A 23,689-nucleotide genomic window follows, 5' to 3' on the forward strand; every position below is an offset into this window, starting at 1 on the left:
GCAATGGGACCCCACTCAGCATATGCCATGGCCCCCGGTGAGGGAGGCCACGACGCTGGTTTTCAGTGTGCCCCATGCCGAGTGGGAGTCACGGACACTAACCTATACTGCATAAAATATACATACATAAATAATAATAATAATAGTGCGCGTATAAATTTTAAGTGTAAGTACAGTATAATATTATTATAAAGAAAAGATGTAATAAGATATTATAAATAAAACGATAATATTTGAAAAACAAAACTGTGTGGGTGTACATAATAAATAAATTGTAATGTAATAAAGTGTTTGTGTATACAGTGATTGTGTGTGTCTCGACGACCACAAAACCGTCACGTGCGATCGAACCATTTTGCGTGGTTGTGTCTATTCATAGCGTCAGGTAGGTGAATCAGATTGGCCCATAATCCTGAGCGCGTTAGTCGCATCGCCTACCCACAATACAGAAAAAAAAAACAAACAAAATAAAGTACATCATTAGTGTCAGATCAAGTAAATTAAATAAAATTCATTTACGCATATTTAAAAATAATTATGTCAGATAGATGTTATTACGTTATTGTTATTACGATGTCAATTAATTATATACAATCTTAGTGGTGCTTATGTGCTACGTCGAGAGAAGAGAGTCAATTTTATGAGAAATCAAGACAAGTCAAGCCACTGCAGTCTTAAATGCGATGATCGGTGACCTACCTACCTACCTACCCCCGTGCTCGTTTGTCTGGAATCTTGAGGTATGGATACAAGTTACCTACGTCAGTAATTGTGTACTAAAAACGTATTCCCTGTACCTTTTTTTAAAAGTGCTTATTGTTTGTAGACCTCGCAATGGCGGTGGTAAGTCATTCCAGCACTTGGACGCGGCAAACCTGAAACTACCCCGGAAGGCAACGGTTCGGTGTGGGGGAAGGATGAGAGTGCTGCCGGAGCGACGAGTCTGGTGCGAGTGGACTTCCCGAGTCCAAACTAGTTTCTCCAGCAGATAAGTCGGAACATTGTGTTTTATTGTGCCAAAAAGCAATGTGGCGAAGTGCAACGTCCTCCGTGAGTTCATTTTCAGTATTTTTGAGCTATTTATGTAAGGCGTAACGTGTGTTCGCGGCGGGATCGTAAAACAAAAACGGGCACATGCATTTTGCACACGCTGGATAGATTGCTTGGTGCGCGACAGCAGTCGAGGGCCGTATACCACATCCATGTAATTGAATTTAGAAAGAACTAAGGAGTCACATAACTTNACCGAAGGTGTGACACGATGAGAACGCGAAAAATGACCCCGTTTTTTATCGTTTCATGTGATGTTTTCGTATTAGTTTTGCTTCTATTACGATAAAATTTATTTTGTATGTAGCTAAATAGATATTTTATCATCTGATTTCAAAGTTATTGTTCTAACTTATACCGTTTATGAACTATTAGTGTGTGACCATCACATTTGAGTGTAAATGAGAAGTACCCAAGTAATGGGAGGCCACCTCTACCTCTTCTAGTAAGTTTGTGAATTTTAATATTGTGTTGGTTATATTTTACATTACTAGATTTTTCATGTTACCAAGTATCAAGATCAACTCATTTTCTGTTCTTCTATCTTTTCTTCTTCTTTACTTCGAACTTTTCTGTTTCTTTATACACTGTAGTTAAGCGAACTGAAGCGTCATATCTAAATGTTGTGATTTAAGATCCAAATGTACCAACGAAATTCTCTTATAGAACGAAGTAGGTACACTTTTCAACCCGGAAAGGGATCAACAAACTTTAGTGTGCACTGTTGCGCAAATTACCTAATACGATACCCAGAACATGTGTTAGGCACAATCTCAATGGCATTTGCGTCGTATCTGCGCTAACTAATCTACGGGTAACGTAAGCAGGTCGCACTGGCTGCGCCCGCGCCGCACAGCCTTGGTGTCGTTTCCTATTCTAGCTCTTTGTTGGTACATTTAAGTAGTAACTAGACCTGCTAAATTATCATTTTTATATTAATTCATTTGGGTCTGAGCATGGGCTCAATCTCACTTGATGGTGAGTAGTGATGACTGTGAAAGTTTGAGGTATGCGTCGAACATAATATACGAATAATTTGCCTATATCGTAGAAATTAGATACAAGTTTTATATGAATTTGTAAGATCGCAAACGGAGTCCATTTCTTTTAAGGAAGGTAATGGTTGTGTTTAGGTGTTTTTTTTGTTCACAAAGCGTACTTATGTGACATAAGTAATAGATCCAGCGAGAAGTTTCGATATTGGAATGTTGTAAGTGAAAAAACTTTTTATTCCCCCTATACTTAGTATTGCCCGACTGATACATAGAGCTAAGCTCAGCTAAGCTGATGCCTATTTTATAAATAGTCTGCTGTCTCTACATTCATCAACAGCCGTTTACAGTCCACTGCTGGACTATGAGCCTCCTCCACTATAGTGGAGGGTTTTGCCATAATCTCCACGCTTGGCAGGCGGGTTGGAGATCGCAGTTTAAAAGATTGATGTTTTTCAGAGAGCGCTGCTGCCCATTCTCTGTTTGATGTGTCTCTACATTAATGCAACTTAAACCAGCCAACCATGTAGCCCTAAGTCCTTAAACCTTCATGGTAGAGAAAGGTCTTTGTACACCACAAACAACTCATTCATTGTCCGTGAATTACACAGGTAGACAATGGACCGGTAGCTCTCGTGAGATGAATGTATCCCATTGTACTATTTACATTGTAAACATACGAGACACTATGACTGAATAGGTCATGCTGTTGGCATTTTAAAACATTAGATTTGGATTTCGATTGAAGAATTTCATGTGTACATCTTGATTTAAACAAACATTGAGGGCTCCATGCGTACATCTTGATAAAAAAAAGCATAAGGACCTCTACATGCCTTTTGAATTTGAAATTCTACATGGTTTGTTTTCCTTTAATGGGTATTAATTGAGATATAGATAATTATAATAGTATATCGAAGTTTAGCTTCATGTATAACTTGATTGAATAACACTAGAACACTACGTTATCAGTTGAATAATTTTATATATCTCGACATGCCCACCGGTGACAGTAAAAAAATAAGCATGACTCAACTAAAAATCGATGATTAAAATCAAAGTAATCGAAAGGATATTAACAAACTGATTTTATACTTCGTTGCTTGTTGCGTAAGGTCCTTTTAATGTAATAAAATTATATGGTTGACTGATTTCATATCCAATTTCCGAATTATGTATCCAAGTATAGGTTACCATTCAGTTAAATGCCTTTCATTGAATAAAAGTTATTAAAGAAAGCCCTCTCACTGCAGGCTTACAGGTTTCACCACTTCTATGGGGTAGTTTGATTGGGCCCGTGAAGAAGACTCCTCCGTGATGCCTAATAAATTATGGTGTTGTTTTGTTATTAAACGTTTAAGGACTTTGTGATGATGACACGTTTTTATGAATTTTATCTGTCATTCGTTTATTTTCTGATTAATTTAACTTTCCTTCAGGACTAACTAACGTCCGTATTCACAAACATTACTATGAGGTCTAACAGTGCGCGTGGACGCACACGTGACACACGAACCAATCACAGAACTCTATTCAACGTTGTGCGTTCGATTTGCTGCTTTACTTAAGCAAGCATCGTTTTTGTGAATTCGGCCTTCATGGTGGTAGTGTTTCAAACTGGCTACCTCAAATCCAATAGTGAGAACTAAAGGTGGGAATAGATCCGTTATTATCAAGTTCTTAGCCGGAACCGACTTTTACAAATCATTTATAAACTGTTTTATTCACGTCTCGTTTAAATTAATATTCGTAGTCCGACAAGAAACTAAGGCTGGGTTGTACCATCTTACTTTAACTTAAACAAACGTCAAAAATCTGTCAAACTCCATACAAAAACACCGGTTGTCGTTATAGTTACGGTTAAAGTTAGGTGGCAACAGCCTAAGTGGTCTCGCAAAATAGTTATCCAACTGCCCTTTACAGTCTAATTTTTTAGAAATCAGCAGAAATGTCATCAAATATGGCCAACTGACATAAAAATATTTTTAGTCTGTGAACTAGTGATGCGACAAAACCTCTCGTTAATCGCGAAGTGAAATGTTGTAGTACTTGCGTATCATCGCCGGGTGATCGTCAAAATACTAAAATTAAGCAACAAAGTCGCAACATTGAATGTGAACTGATTATGAAATTTTCGAGAACAGGAAACAAACTGTATGCACAGATGTAATCAAAAAGCACACTGGACAGTAAAACAATCAATGATATCCGTAAAGTTATTAAACTTCTGTTGCTTGCTGTTGTTTGCTGCGTGATTGGTGGATTTTGACATATCTGTCAATGTCATGTCAAAAATAACCAATCATGCAGCATTTGGACCTCGCGTCTACGTATTGCCATCTGGCGGATTTTTCAATCGCGAAAACCCTCATTGAAAGAAGTTTTTTATTTTCTTAAAAATAAACAATGGAACAATACGTAAGCATAATTGCATAAAAAAGTAAAATAATTTCGTTTTAATAAAACCGACTAAAATTAAACTGACTCCGAAAAAGTAAACACTAAAAGTAGAAAAATAAATTTACGTTATCTCCAATATTGTCGAAGTTATCGCTGGAAAACTAAGCAAAGTATCGTATATTTTTTATTTAAAATTAATCAGTAATCGGAATAAGTGAATACTTAAAATAATATCGATTAAATTTACAGATTATTGTCTATGACTCACAGGTTACGGCACTGATGTGTCAGAGACAAGTCATAGACAATATGGAGATAACACATGATTTTAAACGTCAAGTCAATTTGACAATGTCACAAATTTTCATCGTCCACGTATTTTGCTAAAATAATTTGTTTCAAAGATTGATTTCAAACTTGTATAAACGTGAAAATAAAGTTGGTTTCATGGGCTTGTTAAATAGTGTGTATGATATTATGAACACGTAAGTGATTATGGTGTAATTGTGTATGAAAGTGTTTGTTTACATCTCTGCTGGATTCTAAAAAATCAAGGTATACGTGGTGAATGCAAACGCCTGGGAAACTGGTTCACCTTTATGTCAGTCATACCATAGAGTATTATTGTTTATCTATGGTAATACAGAGAAATGGTGAAATTGTATGGACTCTCTCACACGCGTCTCTCACGTAAAGATGGTTTATTATAACAACCATGTTTTTTAATTAACGGTTATTGTACTAGAGTAGCTATTAATTAATATTTTAAAGTGCTCTAAAGTTTATCAATGACCTGCCAGATGTGTGTTGCCTATTAATTTTAATTACTATCTTAACGCGTCATTTCAACATCCATGGAGTTTTAATCACTTATTTAATTATATCTTCTTTTTAAAATCATATTTCTGAATGAGTGGCGTTAAACCCAGATATTCAAAACCAGTCTGTTTTAAAATCTCTTTAGCTGATTAAGTACTCTCTTGTTTTTCCAAGAATATTCCAATCTTTTCCTGAGAATTAACAGCTCAACGATATTCTTTTACTTAGTCGAATCAACTCATAAAAACTTAACACCGCAACACTTCCAAATACTTGCAATAGACCGGACATAATAAAAAAAATAAGAATTCGAAAGGAGCCACTGAGGTCATTCTCCTAAAGAGGATTCGCTCTCTGGCCCTTGAATCTTGCTGTAAAACGGCGAAGAGGCACATACCTGACCTGCCTGACCTTTGAGGCTGCACATGCATTTCATGCCTTCCACACGATCTTACAGTTGCATGTACCCCAGTGTCCCGACGCGCTCAGTTGGCGCCAGACGTGCGACGCCATTTTAAAAATTGTTCCAATAAGTTTTCGTGATCTGTGAAAGGGCAAAATAGGTTTTGTTCATAGGTGACAGTTATCTGTGGTTGTATTCGGATTTTTGTGCCGGCACGTTGGCAATATTTTTAGGTAAGTTTGCACTTAGTTTTTGTAGAGCAAATACTTTTTGTAGTACAAGTACTTTTAACTTTAATAAAATAATCTTTGAAATATTTTTGTAATTAAACAGTTTTTAGGGATACCATTTTTATTGAAGGAATGAACATGACTTCTGTAAATATTAACCAAAATCTTAAGAAATAGCTACCTACAGGGGAATTTAGAGAGACAAACTGTCATTAAAATTAAAATAACCAAATAAGTTAAACTGCGTGAACCCAATTAAAAATAACATACGATTCACACTTTGAATATAAACATGAAAATGGAAATTCAACACGATTGATCACAACAATGCGTGTTTGGAACTATTAAACGGAATGAATGGGAATGTTTGGTAAACTCAGCTATCACGAGACCACGTGAAAAAACAATCGATTGGCGCTAACCGATGTTTTTAAAAAAATCGGTCATGGCATTCGACATATTGACACTGGCATAAAACGACCGTGAAGAAAAAAATATTCGAAAATTTTAAATTGAGATAAAGTACCACAGATAATTGTCTGCTTTTGCTTTAACATTAAAGATTTTTTTGGAGAAAACTTTAAAAAGTAATTTGAAAATGAAAATGAAAATGAAAATATTTATTGCCAGAATCAAACAATACAATAACTAAAAGACAGACCTCCACACTAAAAATAATATTATGTAAATAAATATACTTTTACATATCAAGTTAAAATTCAAAGAATAATTATGAGATTGAACTAAAATATGTAGTCTCTTATGTATTAGGCATATTTCAAACTACAAACTTATAATAAGGGGTGCAAGCTATTGTGATAGGTAAGCAAATGATGCGAAAAAGGAACAATATTTCCTATTAGGTGCCTAAAAGATAAAAGAAAGTGCCTAGAAGATTTATTTACATGATTAGCAACCTTCACCATGATTAGAAAACTTGTGTGTAACTTCTCACGTAAATTGATGTCAATAAAACTGAGCAATATGAGTTGCTAAAATATGTATGAATTTGAATGTTTATTGAATGATAATGATTTTGTAACCACCAATGTTACAAAATCTTAAAAGAAATCAAAACTGCAATAATTAAGACAATGTTAAAGTTTTAATGTAGCCGAAGGTGGTTCAATAGCTTTTACCGCAATATGATCTTATAATATCTTTAAAAATGCAAGATTAAGTTTTTATAAACTTTCATTGATCATTCATACATAATAATTACGTAAAAGTAAAAACAGACTAAAAATACATCGACCAATCTGTGTGAGAGTATTTTTTATTAATAGCAAAATCTAAAAGGACGCATTGATTAGTTTCAACTTAGTTATTAATTTATTTATGTTACGTGTGCTTCCGCCAAAGAAGAATAGAACCACTCTCAGACTTCTTATAGATGACGTGAAGGCGAACTAAGGGACAAAACATGCAATAATCAGGGCTCCCCAACCCGTCTGACCAACGAGGAGCGGGAAGGCCAAATCCTTCATATTTTGCCTTTGGCAACGACAGGTCCTGCCATGCCCGCGTCCAGGTTCTTTCCGCGACCTTCTCCAGATCATCAGTACACCTAGTGGGAGGCCTGCCCACGGTATGTCTTCCGGGCCGTGGTCGCCATTCGAGAACTTTTCTGCCCCAACAGCCATCGTCTCTATGAGCTATGTATCCCGCCCACTGCCAATTAATTTTAGCAATTCGGCGGGCTTTGGCGGTCACGTTTAGGATCAGTTTTGTTTACTTTTCGATCCAATTAATGAAATGCGTTGCGTTTGCACATCGCTGAAGTAACAGGCGCCGCGTTACATTACTGCAGCGGAGCGGAACTCGGGTGGGTGCACACTATTGCAAAAGACACGGTTGAATCAGACCTTTGTCATTTGTCATGATTCACATTACATACATACATCCTATTTTTACTTATGACAAGACATCGGTAGAAGATTCTGATGAAGCAACGTGCAAAACTTCAGGAAATACTTGTGCCTTTTTCGTCAGAATAATTTTCAAAATTTTCATGACACACAAAATTCTAGCCCTGAAATCCAAATTATCTTCGTAGTAAGCTTTGACATCGTTAATTCCAGCGTAATTAATTACCATCGTTAAGCAGTGGTGCAGTGGTAGGGTTAATACTGGGACGTGTAAAAATGATTTTTAAAAGCCTACTTATTTGCAAAAATAAAATGAGTTTTACGAGTTTAATTGAGTTAGTAAGAAACTGCGGTTCTTTAAAAAGTCTATTGGAAAATCCTTCCTAACTCCTTGTCCACAAGAAATATTATGTGATTTGACTGATGAATGATGAAACCCTCCTTCTATATGGTTCTCCTATGTGTTCTCAAAGAGTATTATGTCAATGTACTGGTGGTGTTTCCAGGTAGTAGGGTTACATTTTGTCTTATGTGTCCTAAGCATTAGATGCGCGGGCGCATCCACGCATCGAGGTCGCGAACGCAACGGGACCGCACCAACCAGTTCTGATGAAGTTCGGGTTATGCCTAACACCGTTTGAGATTCCATTGACGAGTTCTTACTGAGTTCAATTTATTTTTATTCAAATCTAACAATATTCTATACATATATACAACAAAATGTTAACAAATAACTACTAATTTATTCCTATCGATCTTTCAACAGTAGTTATGTGTAAAAATTCAATCAAATATTGCTGTACCGTACTGTTACATCCCTCAGATGTATACAATAGGTACCCCTGATGCCCAGAAAATCCTGCGGCATCAGCATTTTCGCCCGAGTTCTTCGCTACCACTCGTGCGTGACGGCTGCCTCTTCAAAATCTTCCAAAACTTGTGTATTTCTTTTAGCAGTAATAATTAATTTATCCTTTTTTAAAAAGACTTAATCAAAGCCCGGCCTTACCAGCCAAACGATTAACATCGCAATTCTAATAATTCTCGTATATTGTGTAACAGACCACCATCGACATCCTCCTCTAAAGATTTTCAGCGTAGCCGGTTAGCTTAACAAACCAGTGGATTCTGGAGACAATTGAAAATTGGAGGAGTCTTACGACCTATAAGACAATCTAAGGTTTTGTTCAATATTGTATGCTCCTATTTCCAGTTTTAGTATAGCTACACATTTCTAGATATCTTTGAAATATTACAGCCTGAGATGGATTAGCCCTGCTGAATCCAGCTAATTGTAGTAAACACTTTCAGGCTTTCTTAATCAAGACTGGGTTGCACCATCTTATTTTAACTTTAACAAACTTCAAAAACCTCTCAAACTTCATACAAAAACAGCGGTTCTCGTTAAAGTTACTGTCAAAGACAGATAGGTGCTACTCAGCCTTAGTAGAGGCGTATACTGTCACAATATTCTATAGATTTAACACAATATTTCTCTTATCTTCTGATCTCAATTTACCAGGTATGTTTTCTATGCCCAAGGTAGACTTACTGAATCAAAGGCCCGGGGCTTGAACATAATGGCGTAGACCTACAATTACTACAGCGACGCTTAATAATTGGTGGTGCATAGAAAGCCGGCACACTTCCCTCGATCGGTAGCTACAGCTAGCTAGTTTTGTTAAGGCTATAGTCCACTGAAAGAAGCAATATATCGTTCAACTACCTACTTATAAGAAAGTAATACTTGTTTAAAGAAGAAGAGAATAATATTTAGCAGTTTATTGCTGAAGAGATTGGTGTATCGAGGCTAATGATCCTCCGTTCAAATGTCATCAAACCGCCTAAGTATTTATGTAGTATTTATGTATTGTCCCGGACTTGGTATTTATTCGTAGTTGAGGATATCCTCAACTACGAATAAATACCAAGTCCGGGACCATTTTGACGTGCCTTCTGAAGCACGAAGATGTTCGTTATAGATGTCACTAAGTAGGTCTGGTTGGCATGATCATTCATCCATTATCGACCGCGGCATAAGTTTCTTAACGTGGTAATCGCCATATCGGATATACTCATACAATGTATTTCTCTAGCGACTGAATGCTACGAAAGCGATATGAAAGTTGTGAGTGTGTGAGAATCTTTACGGGTGAAGCTATACAAACTATAGTGCGACAATATACTGGGTCACATGGACCGTTGAAAAATATTGGAGTTATTCGACGTCATGTCATAGAGACCACATTGTAAGACTATATTTTTATTGCAAATTCTTACTTGTTGCTACTGCACAGGAAAAATCTTACAAATAATTTTAAAATCACTAGTTACCCAATAAGATTTTCTTACGGAAACGCAGGTAGATACACAATTTCTGCTTCTTGTTACTTATTTTAATTAAAGTGAAATGAAAGTTATTACAAAGTTTTAGCCACCTGACCCTTACACTTTTTAAATCCATTATAGTACATCGCTACTAAAGTTGTAACGTCTATTATACATAAAACCTTTAATTGGTTCGTTAACACGTATAATTTAAAGGAAGCCTTCCGATTCCGAAGCGTGGGTTTATTTTAATAAAATTAGGGTTGTCAGCAGTCTAAAATACAAGTATCATCATGATTTAGTAATATTTTTTTTAAGATTATGACAGAGAAAAGATGAGAACGAAGCTGGTGAATGCCGATTGCATTCATTTTGTTTATAGTTGACGCTATAATATTGTTTATAGTGTCTAGATCCAGAAGCTAGGAATCCCAGGATTGAGTGATACACATAATATGAATCCGTAAAACCACTGTGTTGTTCCAGGTATTGCTCCATGTTTTGGGGTGAGCTTTTTGGCAAAAGCAATCCGATTGACACGTTTCAGATGCTACAGGTCACAAAATTACTTACATTATGACATGTATACTAGTATTTTTACAATCTCGAAACAATCTATTCTATATCTTTGCGCGGATTATCTCTTGACTTAAGGCGATTAGTGTCCTCAATCCGCGCCAAATGGGCATTTTGTAAAGACTACTCCTCTTTTACTGCTGGACAAAAATAGTTGAAAAAAATATATGTTATACAACATTTCAAGGACTACATTTGTGACGTTTGAATTTTCGCTACGTCTCTTTGTTTTGGATTAAAAAAATAAATACGGGACATCGATTTTTTACTTAAATTCCCTACTCCTCCAAAACGGCTATGTTAATTTAAAAGATTTTTGCACGAATAGATTGGGAATTCTTTAATCTTTAAATGACACGTTGCGTTTTTCAATCGAACATTACTTTCATTCATAAATTTTACTTTTGATAAATTCCGAACGTTTTGCTGTTGAGGGGGCCTTCGCGGGGTGCGGGCGGCAGTCGGCCGCTGGCCTTCAGACGGGGAGGTTGTGTCACTCGCTGCAAACTGACATTAGCGATCAAAATGAATTTTTTCTTTGGCTAAGTTGCACCACCTGACGTGACCTAACTTTGACCGTAGCTTTGGCGATAACCGGTGTTTTTTGTATGGAGTTAGACAGACTTTTGACGCTTGTCAAAGTTGAAGTAAGATGGTGCAACCCAGCTTTTGTTCGACAATAGATTTTATGTCAGAATTGTTCATAGAGTACGTGCAGTCAGACGATACAATTGAATTATGACGCGCTCAGACGCTATTTTCTACCTGAATAGAATCTATTAGTGTAAAAAAACTATAATTGACTCCAAAACAACTGCACTAGATAAATACAAGTAGAAAAATTATTACGTTATTTATTTACTAGGCCTTTGCAATCAGTATCCAAATTAGGAGCTAGTCAGAATCTGTAACTTAATCGATTTACGTGAAGAAAACAATTTATATTTTTCATACTTATTAGAATTAGATTTTAAATATGTTTCTTCGCGAAAATACCACAATTAAAAATAACACCTGTAACGCCCCTGGGTCTGCGGGTGTCTATGGGTGACGGTAATCATTTACCAACAGGTGATCCGTTTGCTCGTTTGCCTCCTGTCACATTAAAAAAAATTAAGATAAAGTGGTATTGAATTGTTCTATAGAGCTTATTAAAAATTTGGATACTGATTACAAAATTAGCCATTTTCGGAGTCGGTGTCGGTGTCCTACCTTTTGGTGATTCGTTTTGGAGTTGGTTTTAATTTTTAGTGAAATTAATCTATTTCATGCCTTTAGTAGACTATAGGTACCCAGTAGACCTTGTTGTTGCCACTGAAGGTGCATAGGTACTCAGTACATTGATACCATATTTTTCATGTTAAGTGCAAATAAACTTCCCTAAATTACCAAACCATGAAACGTACCTATATTATTAAAAAGTTTCGCAGATAAAAACTGAAATCCTCTTATAAGGTGATGAATTTTAGGAGCATGTCATGAAACCAAAATTATTAGCATACAAGAGCTTGTTTTAAAAAAAATCTTTTTATTTATGATGGGGAATTTACTGCGGCGTAGTAGCAGAGATTTTCCGTTTGTAGATCGTAATAATTTCGAAGAATAGGGATGTTTCGTGGATAAAGCAAGAAAGTAGCAAGAGTTTGAATAAGACCGTCGGTGAACTTACCAAAAAAAAACTCTAAATGTATTTTTCACTTTTTTAAACTTATGAAAATTTAAAGAGATGAAGCGCACCAAAGTTCAGAAGATGAGGCACATGACGTCAAGGCATGCTTAAAAATGTGGCGATTTGTGTCGTCACGCGGAATTTCATCGCATCATTATCTTCGTAATTACTTGTTTAATTGAAAAATAAAAATATCCTGTGTCCAATATTTTTTGATAATGTAAAATTGACGGACCAAAAGTCTTTTTTAAAGAAACTAGCCTATTCCTATGGCCACATTCCAGCTCCATCATCAGACCCTGCAGTTTCCCTTAGAGAATTGAAGACTCATGATTTTCAAAGTAGCGTACCTACTTACATAACATTAGGTACTTGCTTATACAGGGTGTCCCAAAAACAATGGATAACCCTTCAACCATCGATAGGCCTCGCCATGGTCCAATTTTAACGTCCAATTTTGACCCCAGTAAAAATATCACCGTTTTCAAGATTTTTAAGTTTTTGTGCATTTTTAGAAGATTGTAATGAAATTATTTAGGTATAAACTCGATGGAATCGTTTATTCCCGGAGTTGCTATGGGGCCACTGGCATTCCAGCTCTACCATCAGATCAGCTCCATGTCATCACAATATTGCATTGTCACCCGAATTACATGCACCTATATCCGAAATTTGAACTCAATCAATTGATGAAAGATTTCTAATAAAAAGACAAATACATTTTCAGTTTATTCTTCATAAGTGATAGACAAAAGCAGAAACATTTGCTTTTTTAGGCCATAGACAATACTAGGTACTAATGCGTTCCAATAGGGATGATGACTGGGTAATGAAATCGAAATTCTATTTAGTCCGTCAGACAGATAATTAGAAAATATTAGACTCATATTTTTAAAAATTAAAAGATATTTTTTAATTAAAAATATTAACCAATAATATTTTTTGTTAGATCAAATATATTTTAAAGTTAAGTTATACTTAGATCGAAATGTATTTATTAGGTGATCAATATTAAAAGGCAAACTTGATATAAAAATCATCAAATTAACAAAATTAAAGATCAATAACTAAAAAAGAGGATCAAATATTATTTTTGTTTACCAAATATTAAAAGAGTATGTTAAACATAAATATTATGTTACCTTTAATGAAGATCATTCATAATTTATCCGTAGATCAACTAATATAGACCCAATAATTAATATAAAGATAAAATATAATAAAAAACATCATTTATTTTTAAAAGTGCACATACAAAAAAGATCAATTAGTTTTTAGAGGATCAAATAATATTGTCCCTTTATTAAATACCTTTACGCCTGAGTTAAATGACACCGACATCAAGGTTCATCAATTTAAGTTTAAAATAATAGGCAGTAATGTATGAAGAAAGAGCTTCTATTCTGTATCTACCTATGCCCGTGTATTTTTGATCGGTGTCAAATCGGAGTTTTTGGTGCGGGGTACGCGGGTGTTGCTCGCGGCGTGAAGGTCAAACGCCCAAGGTCATTGAGGACTCTAATCGCCTTAACGCAACCCTAAGAAGCATACGCGTGGTGCAAGGTCAACGGATACGTTTGCTTGCGCCTGCGCATCCTCGCAATAGTAACCTTACACTTGCTGGTCAAATAGATCATTGTTATACTAGCATTATAGAACATTATAGAGTATGGTTGAATAAACACTATGTTGAGCGATATTCGTGGTAGAGCCAGTTCAAAATAAGAAAAAATGCATTTTATTAAATTGAATGAGCTTTCTTGTTTCAAATGAAAATTTTGCCATAGATAATAAAATAAATGCAAAATAGTATCTGTCAATAATAACTTAGAATGCTATGGCATTGATTGACTTGAACTATGTAAATCCCAACTAATATTATAAATGCGAAAGTAACTCTGTCTGTCTGTCTGTCTGTCTGTTACGCTTTCCCGCTTAAACCTCGCAACCGATTTTGATGAAATTTGGCATAGAGATAGTTTGAGTCCCGGGAAAGAACATAGGATAGTTTTTATCCCGGTTTTTGAAACAGGGACGCGCGCGATAAAGTTTTTCTGTGACAGACAAAATTCCACGCGGGCGAAGCCGCGGGCGGAAAGCTAGTTATAAATAACTTGAAAAAATTGAACTGCCTAAGGTGGGAAACGAACCCAGTTTGAGATGAAATTCTTAACGCTAGATGTTTTAATAACTATGATTAACTTGAAGGCCTATTGAAATCGAATCTGTCAGAAATGTAACGTTGACTAATCATTACTCACTGGTCTACAAAGTATACAAGATATTCTTCACAAACAAGTCAAAATAAGCTGAATAACTGGTTACGACACGCACTAATACCGATCCCAGTTTTACGAAATCCGACACACATTCCACATGGTTATCAGATAAGTTTCACTGATGTTCCTCCATCTGATAAGCCACTTACACCTTTCACTCATTTTAACGAGGATTATTAAACTCACTTTCAATTTAAAGCTAATGCGGTTTAAAGTAGTGGTTACATACCGGCCGATCTTTATATACCAGTTGTAGGAGTGGTAGGAATATCCTACCATAGGTATTAGAATAAGAATAACTTTATTGATGTAAATACATTGTAACATTTTATATTGAAACCTAAACTAGTGTAAACAGACTTTTAAAAAAGCTATCGAGCTGCCAGTGGCATATGTCGGAGAAGGCAGCAGACTCCAACGAAGGACTAAGAAATTCAGAAAATAACTAAAATAGACTGCCCATGATTGATCTACTTATTTTACAGTTGATAAATTATGTAAACGAAAGCTGGTAATTCTTAGAAATAAATAGAGTTAAAATGGCGCTATGTAAGCCTTCTGTCTTGAAGACAACACAAGATTCTTCCAGACAACACAGGAAAAGGACAACAAAATGGAACACTGAGCTATGAAAACTGAGTTGCACAACCAAACTTAACCGTAACTATAACGATAACCAGTGTTTTTTGTATGGAGTTTGAAAAATTTTTGACGTTTGTTAAAGTTAAAGTAAGATGGTGCAATCCAGCCTTAGACATTGGACAGTTTAGAGCATAGATTTAAAAATCAAGGATTTATAACTGCCGAAAAACTGCCAGTTAGTCCTCGTTGAAATTAAAACACCAATTTGCGGAATACGTATGGGGGTCCTTAACACATTTTCAAACAAGCAAATTGTTATTACGTTTGCCTTTACAAAACAAAGAATCGTGACAAACTACAATGAATAGTGTTCAACACAATTACAGTTTTCAACTTTATATTTTACCTAGTAAAGAGTAAAATCCAATAGCGATAGTGTTATAATCATCCAATGCAGTTTATATGCGCATGCGTTGTATGATCTCACAAGGCAAAGATTCTGGATCTTATCTTAATCTTATCATAGCACGTACGGTTTGACACTATTTTTATTTTTGTGGGAAATTCTGTAGTTACCTGAAGTATTTGAGGCTGATGAGAGGGGTCTCAGTCTGTTTTCTTTAAATATCTGATGTAAGATAATAATGATTCAACAATATTTTTTCTTAATCTTGTTTGGGATCTTGTCTTGTATTGATCTTTTTTGGCTCTACCAAACAAAAATAGTTTGGTAATTGGTTTGTTTTGTAAGTAGAATGTCCTAACATAAGAGGTACCTATATGTGAATAGTCACATATACGAGTACCTCTTACGTTAGCAAAACTTAATATTATAAATCAAAAATTTTAAGATTATGAACTTAATTGGAAAACAAATCTCAATTACTAGAACACTTTCTTTGATCTCATTATAATAATTAAACCATCCAGAAAACGTATGCTCATCACACTCTCTTGAACTTGTATTTTAATTGTTAATTATTAGTCATAAATGATCTACTAGTTTGGCCGAAGTAACGCATACATACATAAACGATACAGTTACTTTTAATGGCCACCAGACACGATGCAGGTCCGACTTCGTTCGTTTCAGCCGAAAGACGTCCACTGCTGGACAAAGGCCTCCCCCAAGGATTTCCACAAAGACCGGTCCTGCGCCGCTTGCATCCAGGTACTTCCCGCGACCTTCACCAGATCGTCGGTCCACCTAGTGGGAGGCCTGCCCACGCTACGTCTTCCAGCTCGTGGTCGCCACTCAAGAACTTTTCTGCCCCAGCGGCCATCATCTCTTCGAGCTATGTGCCCCGCCCACTGCCACTTGATTTTAGCGATTCTGCGGGCTATGTCAGTCACTCTGGTTCTCCTACGGATCTCCTCATTTCTGATTCGATCACGCAGGGAAACTCCGAGCATAGCACGCTCCATCGCTCTTTGGGTGACCTTGAGCCTTCTTATGAGGCCCATAGTAAGCGACCACGTCTCAGAGCCATACACCATCACTGGCAACACACACTGGTCAAATACTTTTGACTTGAGACACTGCGGTATTTCGGACGTGAGAATTTCGCGAAGCTTCCCGAACGCTGCCCAGCCGAGTTGGATTCGACGATTAACCTCTTTCTCGAAGTTGGACCTACCTAACTGGACTGTTTGTCCCAGGTATACATAATTGTCAACAACTTCGAGTGTAGTGTCTCCAACCTTCAGAGGAGTGGGTACAACACGGGCATTTGACATAATTTTTGTCTTGTCCATGTTCATTTTAAGACCCACTTGTTGAGAGGCTCTACTGATCCGACTTGCAATCTGTTAAATTGGCATCAAGATAGATTACTTAAAAATAAACATAAACTTGCTCAATTAGTAAACATTTCTTTAGATATTCATTGGTAAACTTTCTCATTCATTGTTCTAAACTGTAATTAACTTGTTATTATTTTAAGAATATTTTTTATTCCGCTAATGTTCTTTCTTTGATACAAGATTAATGAGTAGCTGATCAGACAAACCTGGTAAAAGAAATATTATGTATTATAATATGAGTAATATTACTTAGTAACCTTTGTAATCGTTAATAGTATACTTTACATAGTTTTTTGTGTATATGCCAATTAAATCAGTGTTTTGCTCAAGCCGTTTCGCAAAGTTCCTTATTACATAATATAAGAATCTTGTCTCTATGACTAATTACATTAATTTATTTATTATTTTTAAAAACAAATCAATGAGAACGAACAGTTACTTAGCGCAAGAAACGATTCATCATCATCAGGTCATTTAATTTTGCTGAAGAATCGGGTCTCTCTATTTACCAAAGGCAATGTCCATCAGAAAACCGCATCAAAACAGAAGTCGCCTTGCATCATGTGTAACTTAAAACAGAAGGCTGCGTGTGAGTTTACATCAAACGTCCTCAATAGTGAGCGTATTAAAAAAATATATGAATATTTTAGTTCTTTAAAGTTTCCGCTACGGGCGCTGTACAATGCGTCATACATTTAATGACATTTTTTTACGCGCTCAATAGTGATGCTAAGCCCTCTGGTCGACTTCTACCTGCATCGTGTGCTACAGGCACTAGTCCGGGCGACCTTGCGGGCTCCGCGCCGCTCCATCGCGCCCAGCCATGGCCTGCCAGGCCACACTCGAAGAACCAACTCACATCGTACCACAATCACTTCGTTAGTATCCCAATTAGCGGTTTACGGATCAATAAATGTAGAAGAATAAGGTTACAAAAACAATAAAGTTGAGATGTTACGATAATTTGTATTAATTAATTAAAATGGTGGAACAAATTAGTAATTTGGATATACTTACCACAATTCCCGTTCCTGTTAAGCCGTGTGATTTCACAGAGAAAAAAAGACTCCCACACTTACCATAGATGTCATTAACGCACAAATATGCATCTTAGTATAGTACTAACCATCAGGCCTCCCTTGTTACCCATCTGGTCAGGGCAGAAGTGCAGGCCAAATCCTGCTTAGGCCTCTGGTAAATTAGTGAGTTAATATTTAATTTACATCGATCATCATCATCACATCATCATCATCTCAGCCATAGGACATCCACATAGGCTCCCCAATGCTTTCCATGTTGCCCGGTTGGTAGCGGCCTGCGTCCAGCGCCTGCCTGCCTGAAGTGGCACTGGGCAGGGCACGTAGTACGCAGAACTGACAGCTGATGGGGCAGCAAGGTTCTGAAGTGGAGGACGGAAAAAGGTGGACCGACATCATAAAGATGATGATCAATATAAAATTAAAATAAAAGAAACCTGTAAACAGAAATTCAATACATTCTGACACTACAAAAGAGTTGCATGCACTTGCGCCGTGTTCGGCCGTAATGTCATATTAACCTTGGAAACAAACGCACGCCCAAATATAGAAGACGGTCACAGCTACAATACAAGCAATTACTTTGCAAAACATTTAATTCGAAACTTTACAAGTTGAAGGCTTTAGCCAAACAATCGAGTATGAATGAAATGATATATTTTATTGTGTTTTCAACAAGACGATGATGGCTTCTCAAGAGTTTGTTTGCAATATTAATAAATTATAGTGCTAAACAAATAGAGTCAATTTTCAACATATAATTTTAAAGTTTGAGAGGTTGTTTTGGAAAGTTAATATAATAATATTAGTTTACACTTTACACTTAACTGACGCTATCTACCCCTCAAGTTATTTTTGGATGTTAATGAGTCGTAAAGTCTTATTTATTTATGGCACACCATAAATCATGATATTTTTATCATGAATTCATGAGCATAAGTTTGTACTTTTTGGGGTGTTTAAAAAGGACTTGGGTCAGAAATATGTATTTTGGATTTTATCTTTTCAATGCCGGAAGTTGAATGAATCCGAAACCTTTTAAAGAACGAACCGAATCTCTTATAAAGTAATGTATTGAGTTTAATTTACACCTAAGTATGTATTTTTATTTTCTTGTAGGTAAACATGCAGTCTTCTACCATTTTAACTTACTACTAGTCTACGACAAAACAGTCCGATTTAGCTCCAAATTCAACAGTTTCAACCACGTTTCAATTATGAAACTGGAGCCGCAAAAACACAAAAATAAACTCGCAAACTAAACTCCTATCTAATAATACGTATTTAAAATGCATCCAAAATGTACAAAAATACGAACGAATTAGATTTAGATTGTTGTCCAACAACCAAAATGAAACAAAAAACGACTTAATTTAAGCGGCGCGCGCGCATCAATGTGACTTCGAGACGTGTTTTGACTGTGTTTGAAATTACTCCGATTTTAAACGAGGAAGCGTTGCGAGCTTAACAAGTTTTCTTTGTTATTTTTTATTTATTTTCCAACCATCTTCTATTCTAACAGAATACAACTTCCAAAGCGCTTATTGTGAAACCATAAAATATAAGAGAATGCTTTTGCATGTTTCTGTTATTCGAATTTGTAGAGTCTGTGTTCCGATATCATCTCAAAGGAATGCATGGCTTTTTGAGTGCTGTGTGTGTGTTGTGCTTTTGTAGAGTTTAGATTGCAATGAAACGCATAATTAATTAAGGCACCAGCATAGCTACTGCTCTATTTGCTTCTATAACTATGTTATTTCACAAGTTTCTTAACTAAAATAATACTTTCATGTGCGGTACAATAAAATTGAATCCTTCGAGGGAGCACCATACTCCCTCGAAGGATTCGCGTGTAATGTAACAATGCAAGATGCTGCATTGTTTTGTAGAGTATGTTGTATTGTTGCATTATACACACGCCCGATGAGTAAGACAGTGATTCAGTGCTCTATGACTTTTGACACAAACAATATTCCTAACATTATCTATGGTCTAGGTATTTTGAACGAAGTACAAGTAAAAATAAATTGTTGACATTTTGCAAAACCTCTTCATTGTAGAATCTCATCAGTCATTCAAAGTAAGTACCTACTTACGTGGAAATGTTGCAACATTGCAAATAACAACATTACCCCCGTTCGGCGATCTTACTTGGGTACTAATATTTTCTTACGCAATTCAAAGTTGTCTTATTAACATACAACGTAACCTACCTACACTGTTACAAATGTGGTAAAGTTTGTACAATTATTTCTTTTTTGTATTTGACCGCAATCTCACCTAATTTTGAGAATGTCTAGGATGGATCACCTTAATAAACAAAAATGTTAACAAAAAATACGAGTATATGAAGCGTTAGCCGACAATCAAGCTCATTTATACAATTTATTGAAGCACATGTCAAAAATTAGGAACACATTAGTGATACATACCGATTCATTGTTTTCATTAACATTGATACAAAAACAGCGTCACCTATTATTGTCGAGTATAGTAAATTTTCTCCAACGCTCCACTTCACACCTTGGTATTTACTCAGCATAGTGCGACATAGATCTCACATTGCTAATCAGACATTAATTATGTTAATTTCTTGATTATAATCCAATACGCTAATTACGGATATTTAAAAGGAAATTCTGCAATTAATCAGCAAATAGCCGTACGAATAAGGAATGCATAATTACAAATGCCTTGACGGTTTTGAGATGCTAGGTAGGGTACGGTTAATTCTTTTTTATATTATTTACCTATTACAAGCTTAATGGACCGATGTTCTCTGGTAAAGATGCTGGTAGACGTTAAAAACAGTGGAAAAATACCAATAAAATCTAACCAGGAAAGCTTGAAGAGTTCAAAAATAATTCAGAACTAAAAAAGAGAGCGGTACAGCAGCGTGGGACGTCCACCCACAAGGTGGACCGACGACATCATAAAGGTTGCAGGAAAGGAAGTCATTGGGGGAGCCCCATGTTCAGCAGTGGACGTCCTGTGGCTAAAATGCTGATGATGGTGGAGAAAAAATAATTTGAAATGAATCATACAATCTCCATCATAGTGTGTGTTTCCATTCATAGCGTACTCCGTTTGTGTTTACAAATATGGTGGTAAAATTAACACTCTAAAAATAGGCCCCACATTCCGTGATTCCGTCATTCTTAAGGGCCAATGGGTGAACAATTTGAACTTCTCAGACCTGTGGTGTTCAAACTTCGTAAATATAAAAAACGACTACAATGTGTGTCATTCAAACAGCATATTCAAATTCAAATTCAAAACGTAAGAAAACTTATGAGTAGTTCGATCCGAAAGACTCTTCTGTTGTGATCAAATAAAGTAACTTTTTGTTTGAGACCAAAATCCGAAAAATACGCATTCCCACAAGAATTTTAACGGCAATTTTTTTGGTGGCCAGTATCAAAGCAACTTAGATTTCTATTGCCTAAAGGAAAAGCTTTGATAAACCCTCACTAGTGAGCGCTTTACGAAAATATTTATGAATATTTCAGTTCTTGAAAGTTTCCGCTAGGGGCGCTCTACAATCCGTCATAGATTTAATGTCATTTTTTACGCACTCACTAGTGACGACGTTTCATGTAAACTCACACTAAGCTCTGTAGTCAGGGACAGACTAATTCCAAAATTATAGAACACATGTTGAGAACCAGTGCACTAAAACAACAAGTAGGGCTGGCAGCGATGCCGGCAATGACCGTGAACCCACACAAACAACGGGAAGTCACTAATTAACTGCACACTTTGGGAACATCAATGCAGCCGATATGGAAACATACGGTGAAATATAGCGAGCGTGAACGCGACACTAAAAGTCACTGTTTAATAAATACGAAACAGTTATTATAACGTCGAACTCCTCCTATGTTCCTCTGATTAATTTCGTTGCGGGTCCAATGACAGTTTAACTTTCCCCCGGGACAAACTTAACCTTCACTAGTTGGGTTTTATTGGCGGTCAAGCTGTACCTAGATCCTGGCTACACAGTAGTTGCAGCGGGAACGAGAGGTGGGAACAGTCCGGTGAAAACAGTTATCTTACACAAACATTTAACCTATAATACATTCTAGTAAAGTAAAACAACAAAACATCGCTAATCCAACTTAAGCTCTGAAAATGTAGAGTCATTTCTGACACGTGGCGATACAATGTGGGTTTTAGTTAAATACATTTCCAAATAGACTTCATTTAGATTTATTTTCGTAAGAATACGATTGTTCAGAGCCGGAGGGTCTAAGTTGAGATAGATAATAACTTGTCTTCTTATATTTTTTATGTGATAGGTGGCAGACGAGCAGCCAGATTATATTTATTTTTAGTTGTATAATACTTAATTCATTAATTTTCTGTATTTTATGTAGGCACTGCAATCGTCTAGTCTATAATTATTTATTTATTTATTTATTTATTTATATGGCATACCAACAACATATATATTATAATTATGATTATGAAGCGTATTTCTATGTGATGTAACCACATAAAATACCTATTCATGTAGCTATATGGTCTGTACATTACATGTCCACAATGAATACCTAGTTGACAATCGCAAAGGCGTCACAATGGGCGGACTGTGGGAAAGATAGCAATTATGATTAACAATCATGTACTTATTTATTTAGTTATGTAATAAAATATAAACTAAGTACAAAGTTTCAGGAAAATTACAAAGAAAACTTTTTAATTTCATCATAAAAGAAGCTTGCCGGTTTTAAAAAGAAACAAAATGCACGAGTCTCAATCATGACATGCATCATAGAGTTTGAGATTTCATTCCTTGGCCGAAAAAAGTGAAAAGGAATAAAAAAGAATCCTCGCTCCTTCGAAATTCAAAAAACTCATTTTTTACTTTCAAAGGTTTCACTTCGTGTACAATTACGGACAAAAAGGCACAAAAACTATCTTATTTCAAGGAGTTAAGAGTGAAAAGAGGTTACTCGACGTGACTTGTCAGTTTCTTATGATAATTTCATGGGTGTGCTGGTGACCAGTGAGGTGTGGCTTCCAGCTGACTTGCGCTCCCACGACTATAAGTCTATGCATTTTTTGTCACGCTTAATTACTTTACAAACTCTTCCGTAAAAGTTTCAACCTGTAAATGAACTACACTCAACATCAAATAAACCGCACCTTCCGCGACGCGAACTTTAAAGATTTTCTTCTGACACAATTATGTTACCCCAACAATATTGGTGTTATTTGAAAGCCCAATAAATATCCTTAAAGAAAAATACACTTCATTTCTAAATAAATGATTAACATATACCATAAATGTGACTTGAAAATAGACCTCACTTTGGGCTCACCTCTGGGATCAATTAGACCAATTTTTATGGTTACAAAACCAAATGAAGATCTCACGTGTCCTCTTTAACAGATGGATAGCGATTAATCCCAACTTAACAGTTTTATAGTCATAAAAAATGGCTATAGCGTAACTACCTATTTTTTGAAGAAGTGACTCTGGATCCTTGTAAAGACACATTTTTGGGGTAAAAACCTTTCCTTTAATGAAATGAAGTTTAGAACTAGGCTTTCAAATGGTACCAATGTTGGTGGGAAGTGGGGATGCATACGTTTGATAAGTGCTTGTCGCGGGAGGTGCAATTTATTTGATGCCGAGTGTATTTTAACA

At 36.0% G+C, this 23,689-nt stretch overlaps 1 protein-coding gene across 3 annotated transcripts in view; it reads left to right on the forward strand.

Annotated features, from left to right (window-relative positions):
• Positions 1–23,689, forward strand: part of LOC114359406 (uncharacterized) — a 98,812-nt gene that overhangs the window by 19,809 nt on the left and 55,314 nt on the right. Inside the window, exon 1 of one of the 3 annotated variants that reach the window (XM_028313803.1) lies at positions 5,745–5,897. The exons of the other annotated variants lie outside the window; for them this stretch is intronic. The gene's annotated coding sequence lies outside the window, so the exon portion shown is untranslated. Of the gene's footprint in view, positions 1–5,744; positions 5,898–23,689 lie in introns of those variants that run through there. 3 annotated transcript variants of the gene reach the window in all.

This window comes from Ostrinia furnacalis, unplaced genomic scaffold (genome assembly GCF_004193835.3).
Source record: "Ostrinia furnacalis isolate ACB-3 unplaced genomic scaffold, ASM419383v2 OfSCF4384, whole genome shotgun sequence".
In the NCBI taxonomy this organism is placed as follows: domain Eukaryota; kingdom Metazoa; phylum Arthropoda; class Insecta; order Lepidoptera; family Crambidae; genus Ostrinia; species Ostrinia furnacalis.